Source organism: Zalophus californianus, chromosome X, assembly GCF_009762305.2.
Source record: "Zalophus californianus isolate mZalCal1 chromosome X, mZalCal1.pri.v2, whole genome shotgun sequence".
In the NCBI taxonomy this organism is placed as follows: Eukaryota; Metazoa; Chordata; class Mammalia; order Carnivora; family Otariidae; genus Zalophus; species Zalophus californianus.
Window position 1 is genome coordinate 67,846,076 of NC_045612.1, and position 13,030 is coordinate 67,859,105.

The following is a 13,030-nucleotide window of genomic DNA, read 5'->3' on the forward strand; positions in this document are numbered from 1 at the left end:
TGTTTGTTTATTCATTTTTTTGAGATTCCACTTGTGAGTAGTATCCGCCTTTCTCAGTATGACTTATTTCACTGAGCATGATACCCTTTAGGTCCATCCATGTTGTCTCAAATGGCACAATATCATCCTTTTAATGGCTGTGTAATATTTCATTATATATATATATATATATATATATATTCTTTATATCTTCCTCTATTGATGGGCACTTAGGTTACTTACATATCTTGGCTGTTGTAAACAATGCTGCAATAAACATAGGAGTGCATATGTCTTTTCGAATTAGTGTTTTTATTTTCTTTGGGTAAATACCCAGTAGTGAAATTATTAGATCATACAGTATTTCTATTTTTATTAACCTATAATGTATTATTTGTTTCAGAGGTACAGGTCTGTGATTCAACAGTCTTACACAAATCACAGCACTCACCATAGCACATACCCTCCCCAGTGTCCATCACCCAGCCAACCATAGCACATACCCTCCCCAATGTCCATCACCCAGCCACCCCATCCCTCTCACCCCCTCCACTCCAGAAACCCTTTTTTCCTGAGATTAAGAGTCTCTTACGGTTTGTCTTTTTAATTTTTTGACAAATCTCCATATTGTTTTCCACAGTGGCTATACTAATTTACATATCTACCAATAGTGCACAAGGGTTCATTTTTCTCCACATCTTCACCAACACTTGTTATTTCTTGTCACTTTGATTTTAGCCATTCTTACTGTTGTAAGGTGATATGTAATTGTGGTTTTGATTTGCATCTCCCTGATGATGAGTGATGTTGAGCATTTTTTCAAGTGTCTGTTGACGATCTGTCTTCTATGGAAAAATGTCTATTCAGTTTCTCTGCCCACCTTTTAATCGGATTGCTTTTTTAGGTGTTGATAAGTTCTTTATGTATTTTGGATATTAACACCTCATTGGGCAAATCATTTGCAAATATCTTCTCCCATTCAGTAGGTTGTCTTTTTGTTTAGTTGATGATTTCCTTCATTGTGAAAGTTTTTTTTTTTTTTTAATTTTGATGTAGTCCCAATAATTTATTTCTGCTTTTGTTTCCCTTGCCTTAGGAGACATATCTAGAAAAATGTTTCTATGGCCAATGTCAGAGAAATTACTGCCTGTGCTCTCTTCTAAGATTTTTATGGTTTCAGGTCTCATGCTTAGGTCTTTAGTTCATTTTTAGTTTATTTTTGTGTATGGTGTTAGGAAGTGGTCCAGTTTCATTCTTTTACATGTACCTGTCCAGTTTTCCCAGCACCATTCATTGAAGAGACTATCTTTTCCCCATTGTATATTCTTGCCTCCTTTGTCATAGATTGACCATATAATCATAGGTTTATTTCTGGGTTCCCTATTCTGTTCTATTGACCTAGAGTCTATTTTTGTGCCAGTACCATACTGTTTTGATTACTGCAGCTTTGTGTATCTTGAAATCTGGAATTGTGAGACCTCCACTTTGTTCTTTCTTGGGATTACTTTGGCTATTTAGGGTCTTCTGTGGTTCCATACAAATTTTAGGATTATTTGTTATAATTTTGTGAAAATGTTGTTAGTATTTTGATAGGGATTTCATTGAATCTGTAGATTGATTTGGGTAATGTGGACATTTTAACAATATTAATTCCTCCAACCCATGAGCATGGAATGTCTTTCCATTTGTTTGTGTCATCTTTATTTCATCAGTGTTTTATGGTGTTCAGAGTACAGGTCTTGCACTTCTTAGGTATCTTACATTCTTTTGTGGTGAAATTGGAAATGGTGTTGTTTTTAAAAATTTTTTTCTTTCTGAGCAGCCTTATTTCAAACTGCCTTTCATCTTAGAGCATTTGGTTTGGCATGGGCTGGCCAGGGTAGGGTCTTTGTCCTCTGAACGTCCACTTTCCTCAAAATATGTAAGAGAAGTAGCATGGAGAAAAGGAAAACACAAGAATGGTCATTGTTTCTGAAGCTGCCCTCTGTTCTCAAGCCTTTAACCTGCTTGGACCCCAGCTCAGAGAAACTTGCCCGCCAGTGTGAGTGGTGGCAACAGGGTGCCTTGGGATGACCCCAGTGTGGTTTGGTTTTGTTCGGCAAGACAAAGAGGACTGTTGTTGTAGAAGATGTTCATTATTCCAGACAGTGAGGGAGATGCCCTGAGATCCAGCTGTAGAGAACTACTTGCACACAGGACTGCTCTCCTTTCTCTGGATTGGGGGATGGGAGGAGTGCAAGGCCTAGGATGGAAGAAATAAGGAGAGGGAGTTTTGGCACAACTGCTAACCCTTTATATCATGTCTCCTCACACAACTATGGGCATGGACATGTTCATAGTTCCTAACAGGATAGGACAGTAGACAGACATGCTGAGTGAACAGAAGTAAAAGACCAGGTATGACAGGGAACAAACTGGCCCTTGAGATCAATGGCAGCACTCAAGCCTCTTGTTTGCATGGCCTTCACTGCCAAACCTACCCAGGAGTCAGACCCACTTCAGCCCAAACCAAAAGCTGTCCTGGCCTCTGAGATTCATCTACACTGATGGAGTCCTTGGAAGTCAGGCTTGTTAAAAGGCCACTTGCCCGGTTCATTTATTTTTATTTTTAAATATTTATTTATTAAAGAGAGAGAGAGAGAGCACAAGCGGGGGGAGGGGGACAGAGGGAAAGGGAGGACCAGGCTTCCCGCAGAGCAAGGAGCCTGATGCATGGCTTGATCCCAGGACCCTGAGATCATGATCTAAGCCAAAGGCAGAGGCTTAACTGACTGAGCCACCCAGATGTCCCTGCCCAGTTCAGTTTAACAAGCAATTGCTTAACTCCTGTTATATGCTGGCCTAGTTATAGTAGACACTGGGGCACATAGATGAATCAAATGTGGCCCCCACCTTATCTATGTTCTAATTCTCTATTCAGCTTTGAGTCTGTACAACTATATAACTAATCTAATTCCAATGCATAACTTTTTCATCTCTAGAATTTCTAATTGTTTCTTTTTCAAAAAAACCTTGCTTTTTTCAAAATGAGGATGCTGTTATTTTCTTATGGATTCCAGTCCCTTTTTCATCTCCTTAAACATTTTAATCAGTTTTATTTTAAAATTTTCTAATATTTGACTTTTTTTTTGTTAATTCTGCCATTTGTTGGGTTTGCTCAGTATCTAATGGTGGTGAGTTTTCTTTTTTTAAATTTTTTGGGGGGATTTTATTTATTTATTTGACAGAGAGAGAGAGAGAGAGAGAGAGAGAGAGAGAGAGAGAGAGAGCACAAGCAGGGGGAGCAGCAGGCAGAGGGAGAAGCAGGCTGCCTGCTGAGCAGGGAGCCCAATGTGGGACTCGGTCTGGCCCTGGGATCATGACCTGAGCCGTAGGCAGACACTTAATGACTACGCCACCCAGGCGTCCTGGTGGTGAGTTTTCATATGTGCTTTATAACTCATGTCTGTGTGCTAATCTTTAGTAGGCATTACCTTCTAAGAGACTCTCAGGCTGTCTCTGCTGCCAATCTCTCCCGCTTGGGGAGAAAGGACGAAGTTACACGCAGTCTGGTACAGCTGTTCCACTGCAGTCCTTTAAGCACAGACACAATATCTTTCTGAGCTTGGAGGCTCTTTGAGTCTCCTCTGAAGAGAATACCTCCTGCTCCATGGAAGTCTTCTCCTATATATGTCTTTAAGATATTTATCCAAATCTTTGCTGCCTTTTATGATTCAGTGCTCTTATAATTTACTCCTTTTATAAATCTTTAGTGTCATTTCAATGGGATTTGGAAAAAAAAGGAAAAGAGAGATGTAATTCCACATCTTGACCAGAACACAGCATTTATTTTAACAGGTAAAAGTTGAAGTCAACTTAAATTCTCACAGCATATACTTTAGTTTTACTTTTTTTTTTTTATTATGTTAGTCACCATACATCATTAGTTTTTGATGTGTTGATCCACGATCCATTGTTTTCGTATAACACCCAGTGCTCCATGCAGTACATGCCCTCCTTAATACCCATCACCGGGCTAACCCATCCCCCTTCCCCCTCCCCTCTAAAACCCTGTTTGTTTCTCAGAGTCCATAGTCTCTCATGGTTCATCTCTCCCTCCGATTCCCCCCCTTCATTGTTCCCTTCCTTCTCCTAATGTCCTCCAGGCTATTCCTTATGTTCCACAAATAAGTGAAACCATATGATAATTTACTTTTCTCTGCTTGACATATTTCACTGAGCATAATCTCCTCCAGTCCCATCCATGTTGATGTAAAAGTTGGGTATTCATCCTTTCTGATGGCTGAGTCATATTCCACTGTATATATGGACCACATCTTCTTTATCCATTCATCTGCTGAAGGGCATCTCGGCTCTTTCCACAGTTTGGCTATTGCAGACATTACTGCTATGAACATTGGGGTGCATATGGCCCTTCTTTTCACCAGTTAATAGAATTAGGGTCCCTCCTTTCAATGGAACAGTATAAAATATTTGGGAATGATGGAGTAGAGGACTATTAAAGAATGACAAATGATATTCAATACATATTGTTAACTACAAAATGAAAGCTATGAAATAATATAGTCAATATTGTCTTTATGTGCAAATATTGGAAACATATTTTTTAAAATTATGCATAGTGATGTGGTAGACAAATTAACAGTCCCTCAAAGATGTCCATGTCATGATCCCTGAAACTAGTGAATTAGTTACTTTACATGGCAAAAGGGACTTTTCAGATATGATTGGATTAAGGATGTTGAGATAGGGAGATTAGAGATTATCCTGGATTATCCAGATGGACCCAATGTAATCACAATAGTCTTTATAAAAGGGTGGCAGAAGGATCAGAATTAGTGGTAGGGGGTGTGACAAAGGAAGGAAGAGATTGAAGTGACTGAGGAAAAGGTCATGAACCAAGATATGCAGACTGCCTCTAGAAGCTGAAAAATGCAAGGAAATGGATTCTCCCTTCAGAGCCTTGAGAAAGAATTAACCTTGTTGAGACCTTGACTTTAGTCCAGTGAGACTAATTTTGGGCTTCTAACCTCCAGAATTATAAAATAATAATACTACCAAGTTTGTAGTAATTTGTTACAGAAGCAATAGGAAATTAATACAAGTGTTTACCATAAGGTAGAGAAATTTAGAGTAATTTAAATTTCTTCTTTGCTTGAAAAAAATTAACATTTGAATAAATAAAATACAATGTTTAAAGCAGCTGAATCTGTCAATAACAGTAAGACTCTGGTTGTCAGCTTATGACCATAGAAAATAAAAGTACTGTAATATCCATGGTAGGAGAATGCAGAAGGAAAAAAAATGCATGTACTTACATGTCTCTAGAAATATAAATTAGTAGTGGGTTACATAATTTTCTTAAACATTTTTAAGAAATGATTATGTTGTAGTACATTGTAGTTCCACTTCTAGGAATGAATTTTGAGAAACTATTTTTGGATGTGAACTTGTATTTGGCTTGGAGGATTATTTCAGACTTATTTAAATGAGGAAAAATGCCAACTAAAACCAACTAAAAACACCAACTAAATCTTCAATAACATTTGATTGGTAAGGGAAATAAAAGTCTGTCTATATAATAGAATGGCATACAGACATTAGAAATGATGATATACAGTAATGGTTAATGGCAAGCAAGTTACTTTAGGAGACAATATTAACAGTATAACTTCATTTCTATGGAATGAAAAAGGACTATTTCTCCAGCCACATTATAATTTTATTCATCTTTGGTTAGTAGTTTTGCAGGTACTATTTTTGCATATATTATAATACACACTTTCTTAATTTTCTACAGTGAAATTACATTTGTTCTAATGAATTGAAGAAAACACCAAAGGCATACTGTGATGACCTCTTTCTTTTTTAAAGTGAAAAAATAATTTTAATGCTTGAATGTGGGTTGAGTTGTTGAGAAAATCTCTTATGCTGTGTGTAGGAGCACAGATAAAAAAAGCTCCTTTATGGAGAGTCTTTTGGCAGCAAAATAACACTTTTGAAGGTTTTCTCAGGAAATAATCCAGCAGATAAATATAGATTTGGCTATATGGAGTCCATAAAAATATTGATTGAACAGGCTAAAACTTGATTTAAAACCAAAAATTAATTACAGAAAATGGGATTTTTTTTCATTAAATTGAATGGAAGTCTCACTGAACAGGAAGAAACAGAAAAAATATGTCAAGGCACATAAATGTTGAAGATGTATCATTTTATGATAAAAAGCAAATATTTGGTAAGGTACTTTTGTAAAAATAGGCATATATACATAAAATTTATACAATGAAATATTATTTACATACAACAAAATACTGGTTCATGTATAACAATATTTTTTAAAGCCTGAACAATAAGGAGAACCAAATAGTTTTAGTCAATTTTGTGAGCACAGGCCCAATGTAATTAAAGATACACATTGGAGGCATTCATTTGGGCACTGTATCATGGGACCCTATATTAGAGCAACTTCAATGAAAGCCATTTGGCAACATTTCATTCAAAGCTCTGAAATGCACAAGCACTTAAGTGTCACTTAATCTCATGAAATCTTTGTCTCATAATTAATTTTGGCTATCAGCACAGATTTAAATACAAGGATGTTCTATTCACCACCAATTTAAAATAACAATTTGAATCATACCGAATACTAAACAATAATAGAAAGGGTTGAGAAAGTAGGATTTGTTCATGAGAATTTAAGGTATTACAAACATTGCAAATGATGTCCTAGAAGAATATTTGAAAATGTGGGAAATTGCAAAATGTTTTTAAACATTTTGTTTTGAAATAATTACCAATGTTGCAAAGGTAGTACAGAGAGATTCTGTGTACACTGTACCCAATACTTTCCCATGATTACTGCTATATAGTACAATTATCAAAACCAGGAAACTGACAATATAATGTATGTGTATAGTTCTATGTCATTTTACACATGTAACCACCACCACACACAAGATCTATAACTATTCCATCCCCAAAAATATTTTCTTCTTGCCTTTATAATCACACCCACACTCGACTCCACACACTCCTGCCATCCCTTACCCCTAACAGCCACTGATTTGTTTTCCATCTCTATAATTTTTCATCTCAGGAATGTTATATAAATGGAGTCATATAGCATGCAACTTTTTCATATTGGCTTTTTAACTTAGAATAATACCCGTGAGATCTATCCAAGTTGGTGCATGTATCAACAGTCTGTCCCTTTTTACTGCTGTGTAGTATTCCATAGTGTGAATGTACCACAGTTTGTTTAATCATTCACCTATTAGGGTTGTTTCCAGGATTTCACTATTACAAATAGAACTTTTTTTCATTAAATTGAATGGAAAATTGAATTTTCATTAAATTGAATGGAAAAAACTGAGGAAAATTCCCTTCTCAATTTTCTGAGAGTTTTTATCATGAATGGCTTTTGAATTTTGTCAAATGCTTTTTTCTGCATTTGATCATATGATTTTTTTCTCTTTATCCTGTTAATATGGTGGATTACAGGGGCGCCTGGGTGGCTCAGTCAATTCAGTGTCTGCCTTCAGCTCAGGTCATGATCTCAGGGTCCTGGGATGGAGCCTCGTGTTAGGCTCCCTGTTCAGCAAGGAGTCTGCTTCTCCCTCTCCCTCTGCCCTTCCCTCCCCCAAATCGTGCTCTCTCTCTCTCAAATACATAAAATCTTTAAAAAATATAGATTAAACTGATTGATTTTCAAATATTGAACCAGCCTTACATCTATGGGATAAACTCCACTTAGTCATAGTGCATAATTTTTTTAGCTTAATTCTATTTGCCAATATATTGTTAATAATTTTTTCATCTATATTCATAAGTGATATTGGTGTGTTATATCCTCTTTTTACAGTTTGTATGTTTGGGATTTGGTGTCATGGCAATACTGAATTTGTTAGAAAGAACTGGGAAGTGGTCCCTCATATTTTCTGGAAGACATTGTGTAAAATTGGTATTAATTCCTATTCAAATATATGGAAAAATTCTCCAGTGGTGCATTTTAGGCCTGGAGTTTTTTGTTTGTTTGTTTGTTTGTTTTGAGGAGGGAGGATCTTTTTAACAACAAATTCAACTACTTTAATACTGATAGGGCTATTCAAAGTACCTACCTTTTACTGGGTGAGTTGTAGTAGTTTCTGCTTTTTGTTTTTTCCTAAGTTGTAAAATTTGTGTATGTAGATTTGTTCATAGTATTCCCTTGTTACCTTTTGACATCTGCAGGGTGTGTAGTGATACACATTATTCCATTCCTGATATAAGTAATTTGTGTTTCCTAACTTTTTTTTATTCATTAGTCTTGCTAGAGTTTTATTAAATTTATTCATTTTCTCAAAGAACCAACTTTTTATGTTTTTTTCTATACTCATTTTCTCTTTTCAACCTTGGATTCTTTTGAAGCATGTTTTTAACTTCTAGATGATTAGATTTCCTCTTTTCTTTCTGTTGTTGATATCTACTTTGCTTTTCTGTGTTTAGAAACACACTCTGTATTATTTCAATATTGAAAATTTGTTGAGGTTTGTTATATGGCCCAGGAGATGGTCTATTTCATTATATGTTCTGTGGGCATTTGAAAAGTATATTCTGTTCTTGTTGGGTAGAGTGTTGTATAAATGTCAACTAGATCCTATTGACTCATAGTATTGTTGAGTTTTTCTATATCCTTAGTGAATTTCTAATTGTTTTATGAATTACTTAGAGGAGTCTTGCAGCTATCAACTGTAATTGGAGCTGTGTCTATTTCTCTTTTTAGTTCTATCAGTTTTTGCTTCATACATTTTGCAGTTATTGTTTGATACATACATACTAGGACTTAAATGTCTTCCAGGTTAATTTATTCTTTTATTTTGTAATTCTCTTCTCTATCCTTGAAAATTTTCCTTGCTCTGAATCTGCTTTATCTGATATTGATATAGCCACTCCTGCTTTTTCTTGATCATGTTGCATACCTTTTCCCATCCTATTTCTTTCAGCATACCTGTATCATTATATTTGAAATGAGACTTTATAATATAGTTGGGCAGTGAGTTTATTTTTATTTTTTTAAAGATTTTATTTATTTGAGAGAGAGAGAGCATAAGAGAGAGAGAGTGCTCGCGCATGTGCAGGGGGGAGGGGCAGAGGGAGAGAGAAGCAGACTCCCCACTGAGCAGGGAGCCTGATGCAGGACTCGATTCCAGGACCCTGGGATCATGACCTGGGCCAAAGGTAGACACTGAACCAACTGAGCCACCCAGGCGCCCTGGGCAATGATTTTTAATTCACTCTACCAATCTCTTTTAGATGGTATACATAAACCATTTACATTTAATTTTTGATATATAAATTTTTTTTTATTTTGTGTTTTCTGTTTGTTCTCCTTGTTTTTTATCTCTCCATTTTCTTTATCCTACCTTCCTATGGGTTACTTGAATATTTTTTCAAATTCCATTTTGATTTGTCTATAATGTTTTTCAGTTTACCTCATTGTACAGTTTTCTTAGTGGTCTCTAGGTATTATAGTACATATACATACATAATGTATCAAAGTCTACTAGTAGCAAATTTTTTACCAGTTTAAATGAAGTGTAGAAAACTTGACTTCCCTCTACATCCTTTTACTCCCCAATTTGTATATGTTTTTTATAAATATTTCCATTATATACATTGAAAACTACATCAGACAATGTTATAATTCTTGCTTTTACCTCAAACATAATTTAGAAAACTCAAGAGGAGAGGACAGTCTATTATATTTACCCATATATATTTTTAAATCCATTGTACACAGTCTGCTTTGGTGGGAAGGGAGATGAGACTGCAGGGTTTTTTTTTTTTTTTCTTTTTCTGTGTTGGGCTAGAGTGACTCCTGTCTAAAAGTTGTCTGTCTTGCTAAGTTGCCATTTTCCCATTACTTTGAATAGAGAGAGTAGGCTTTATTTGGACTTTTTATGTTTTTGCTCACTGGAATTTCTAGGTTTCTGGCATAAGAAATAGGGATGTGTATTGCAAAAAACAAACACAGGGACCTCACCATTATGTTGTTCCTCAGGTACTAGGGTCTCTCCCATGTCTGCCTTATTTTCTGACTTCACAGGATCTTTTTATGATAGTTTAATATGTAATGCCCAGGGTTTTAAGCTAAACTTAGGACCAGAAATGGGGAAACATAAGTATATTCCATCTTCCCAGGAGCAGAAATCTCTGTACAATATAATTATAAGAAGTGTGAGTGAATAAATGACTAATGAAAAAGACAATGATGGTAAATCTAAAAAGCTTGTGGAGGATGACTATTTCTTTGAATGTTATATATATCATAAATTACTTATACACATGGATGTATACATACATACACATAAATACACACAGAGAAAGACTTAGATACACATTTCAATAGTTTTTTCTTAGGGTTCTATGGTTGCAGCTGCTTTTATTTTTCTTCAGTTTAATCATATTTTCTTCTTTTTTGCTTATCTTTACTCACTGATTTTAATCCATGAACCATAGTATTTGTGAAATGAAAGTGTAAACAAGAAAAAAATTTTATGTATTACATACGTCACTGCATCGAATAAATATAATAAGTGGTATAATAATGTAGGAATTACTGTGAAGAAATAGGTATTTTCCTCCCTGCCAACATGAATAAAAATCTGTCCCATAATATTATAGAAGACTACTTACAGTAATGTTTAAAATATTTGTGACATTAACATTCCATGAGCATCAAATTCCACCTGTAGAAACATTTGTATTGTAATATGATTTCTTAGCACAGTCTCACAGTAATTATTAGAATTATAATTAATGCTGAGTGACCATGTGTAAGTATTACATTTGAGGTATAACAAGATATCCGAGTGGAAATATTCAGTAGCCAGGTGGATATGTGAGCTTGGGACCTCAGAGTCCTACAGTGGATATCCATCAAATGTTGCTCTCATGCCTTGGCCCGTAGGGATACAATGGATTTATGCTGTCATGCTCACATTTTTAGGTTGATTATTGAGAAGAATTTGAAATTAGTCAGGTTTATAAATCCTCTGATGTTTGCCTACTTAGGTTTTTCTTTATGTTTGTCTCAAACATTCTTTTGCTTCTTCTTTATGATCGAGGAACTAACCTCCCCGTGGCATGGCAAGAACATCTGAAGTTTTCATAGTCCTCCTCCATTACAAATTCAACCCAACCCAAAACACCCAAGTTATAACGTTGAGTGGTATGCCCAAGTTTTTTGAACATAAATTGGCACAGAATGTTCCAAGAAGTGATATTCCAATGTTTTGTTAACAACTCACTAACTCTGTTTACTTTCTCCTTAATTCAATGAGACTATTTGGTATAAGTTAACACGAAGATACCAATAAGGGATGGAACTATTACAAAGAGTAAGTTCATCAGTCTAGAGGAGTAGATGCTTTTGAAGAACTGTTATCCAATGACACACAAATGCAATCATTTACAGACAACTGCTGTCAATACTTGGGTAAAACTTTTCTTTTTGTGGGGCACCTGGGTGGCTCAGTCATTAAGCGTCTGCCTTCGGCTTAGGTCCTGATCCCAGGGTCCTGGGATCGAGCCCCACATTGGGCTCCCCGCTCCACGGGGAAGCCTGCTTCTCCCTCTCCTACTCCCCCTGCTTGTGTTCCCTCTCTCGCTATCTCTCTCTCTGTCAAATAAATAAATAAAATCTTAAAAAAAAAACTTTTCTTTTTGCAAATATACAAGTTAATTCCCCTCTACTTTCTCTTTCTCTTCCTCCTCCTTCTTTTACATTTCAACCATGAGAGGAGCACCTGAGTGGCTCAGTCGGTTCAGCATCTGCCTTCAGCTCAGGTCATGATCTCAGGGTCCTGGGATGGAGCCCCAGGTCCAGCTCCCTGCTCAGTCGAGAGTCTGCTTCTCCCTCTCCCTATGCCCCTCCTTCCACTCATGCTCGCACACTCTCTCTCTCAAATAAAATCTTTTTTTTTTTAATTTTTTTTTTAAGATTTTATTTATTTATTAGAGAGAGAGAATGAGAGATAGAGAGCACAAGTGGGAAGAGGGTCAGAGGGAGAAGCAGACTCCCCGCCGAGCAGGGAGCCCAATGTGGGACTCGATCCCGGGACTCCAGGATCATGACCTGAGCCGAAGGCAGTCGCTTAACCAACTGAGCCACCCAGGCGCCCTCAAATAAAATCTTTAGAAAAACATTTCAATGATGAGATTACATAAACTGAGTCTGGTATATCCACACAATGTAATAGTAGTCATAAATAAAATGAAAAAATATGAATATACACAACATATGTGAAACTCAAAAACTTTTTGCTAAGTGAAAAAAGAAACACAAAAGAGGACATAATGTAGGATACCATTTATATAATGATCTAGAAATAGCAAAAGTAATCTATAGAAACTAATATGTAGAAATAGAAAGACTAGAGTTTGACTGCGAGGGATGGGGGAAGGAGATGGATTGGGAAGAGACATGGGGTGAGGATAATGTTCTATATACTGATAGAGGTTTGGGTTATACAGGTGTATGCAAATGTCAAAACACAGTGAATGGTACAGTTAGGATTTGTGCATTTTGCTTTATGTAAAGTACTTCAACAGGAAAAAAAAGAAACCATAAACAAATGTTGAACTCTAGTTAATCATTTGGGTGCTGAATTATCTAGGGTTGGAAAGTACAGTTGCTTACAGCTTACTTTAACAGGCATCCAAAAAAATAACAAGAATTGCTAGATAGATAATGGATGGACACAGAGATACAAATGCAATTAAGGAAGGATAGAAAACTGTTTATATTGTAGTTTCTAGGTGGCGGTTACATGGATTTTCACTGTACAACTTGGTTGACTTTTCTGGATGTTTGATGGGCTTTATAACAAAATATTAGGAAAAACTGAATCATACTGAGCATTTGTACCCTACTTTAATCCTCTTCAGTATAACTTGAACATAACTCCATATCATTTATATATCCATATCATTTTATGTATCTTTTCAATGGAGCCATATACTCATTTTATAGGTGTTCTATCAATAAAGCTGCTTTTAGATTATGAAT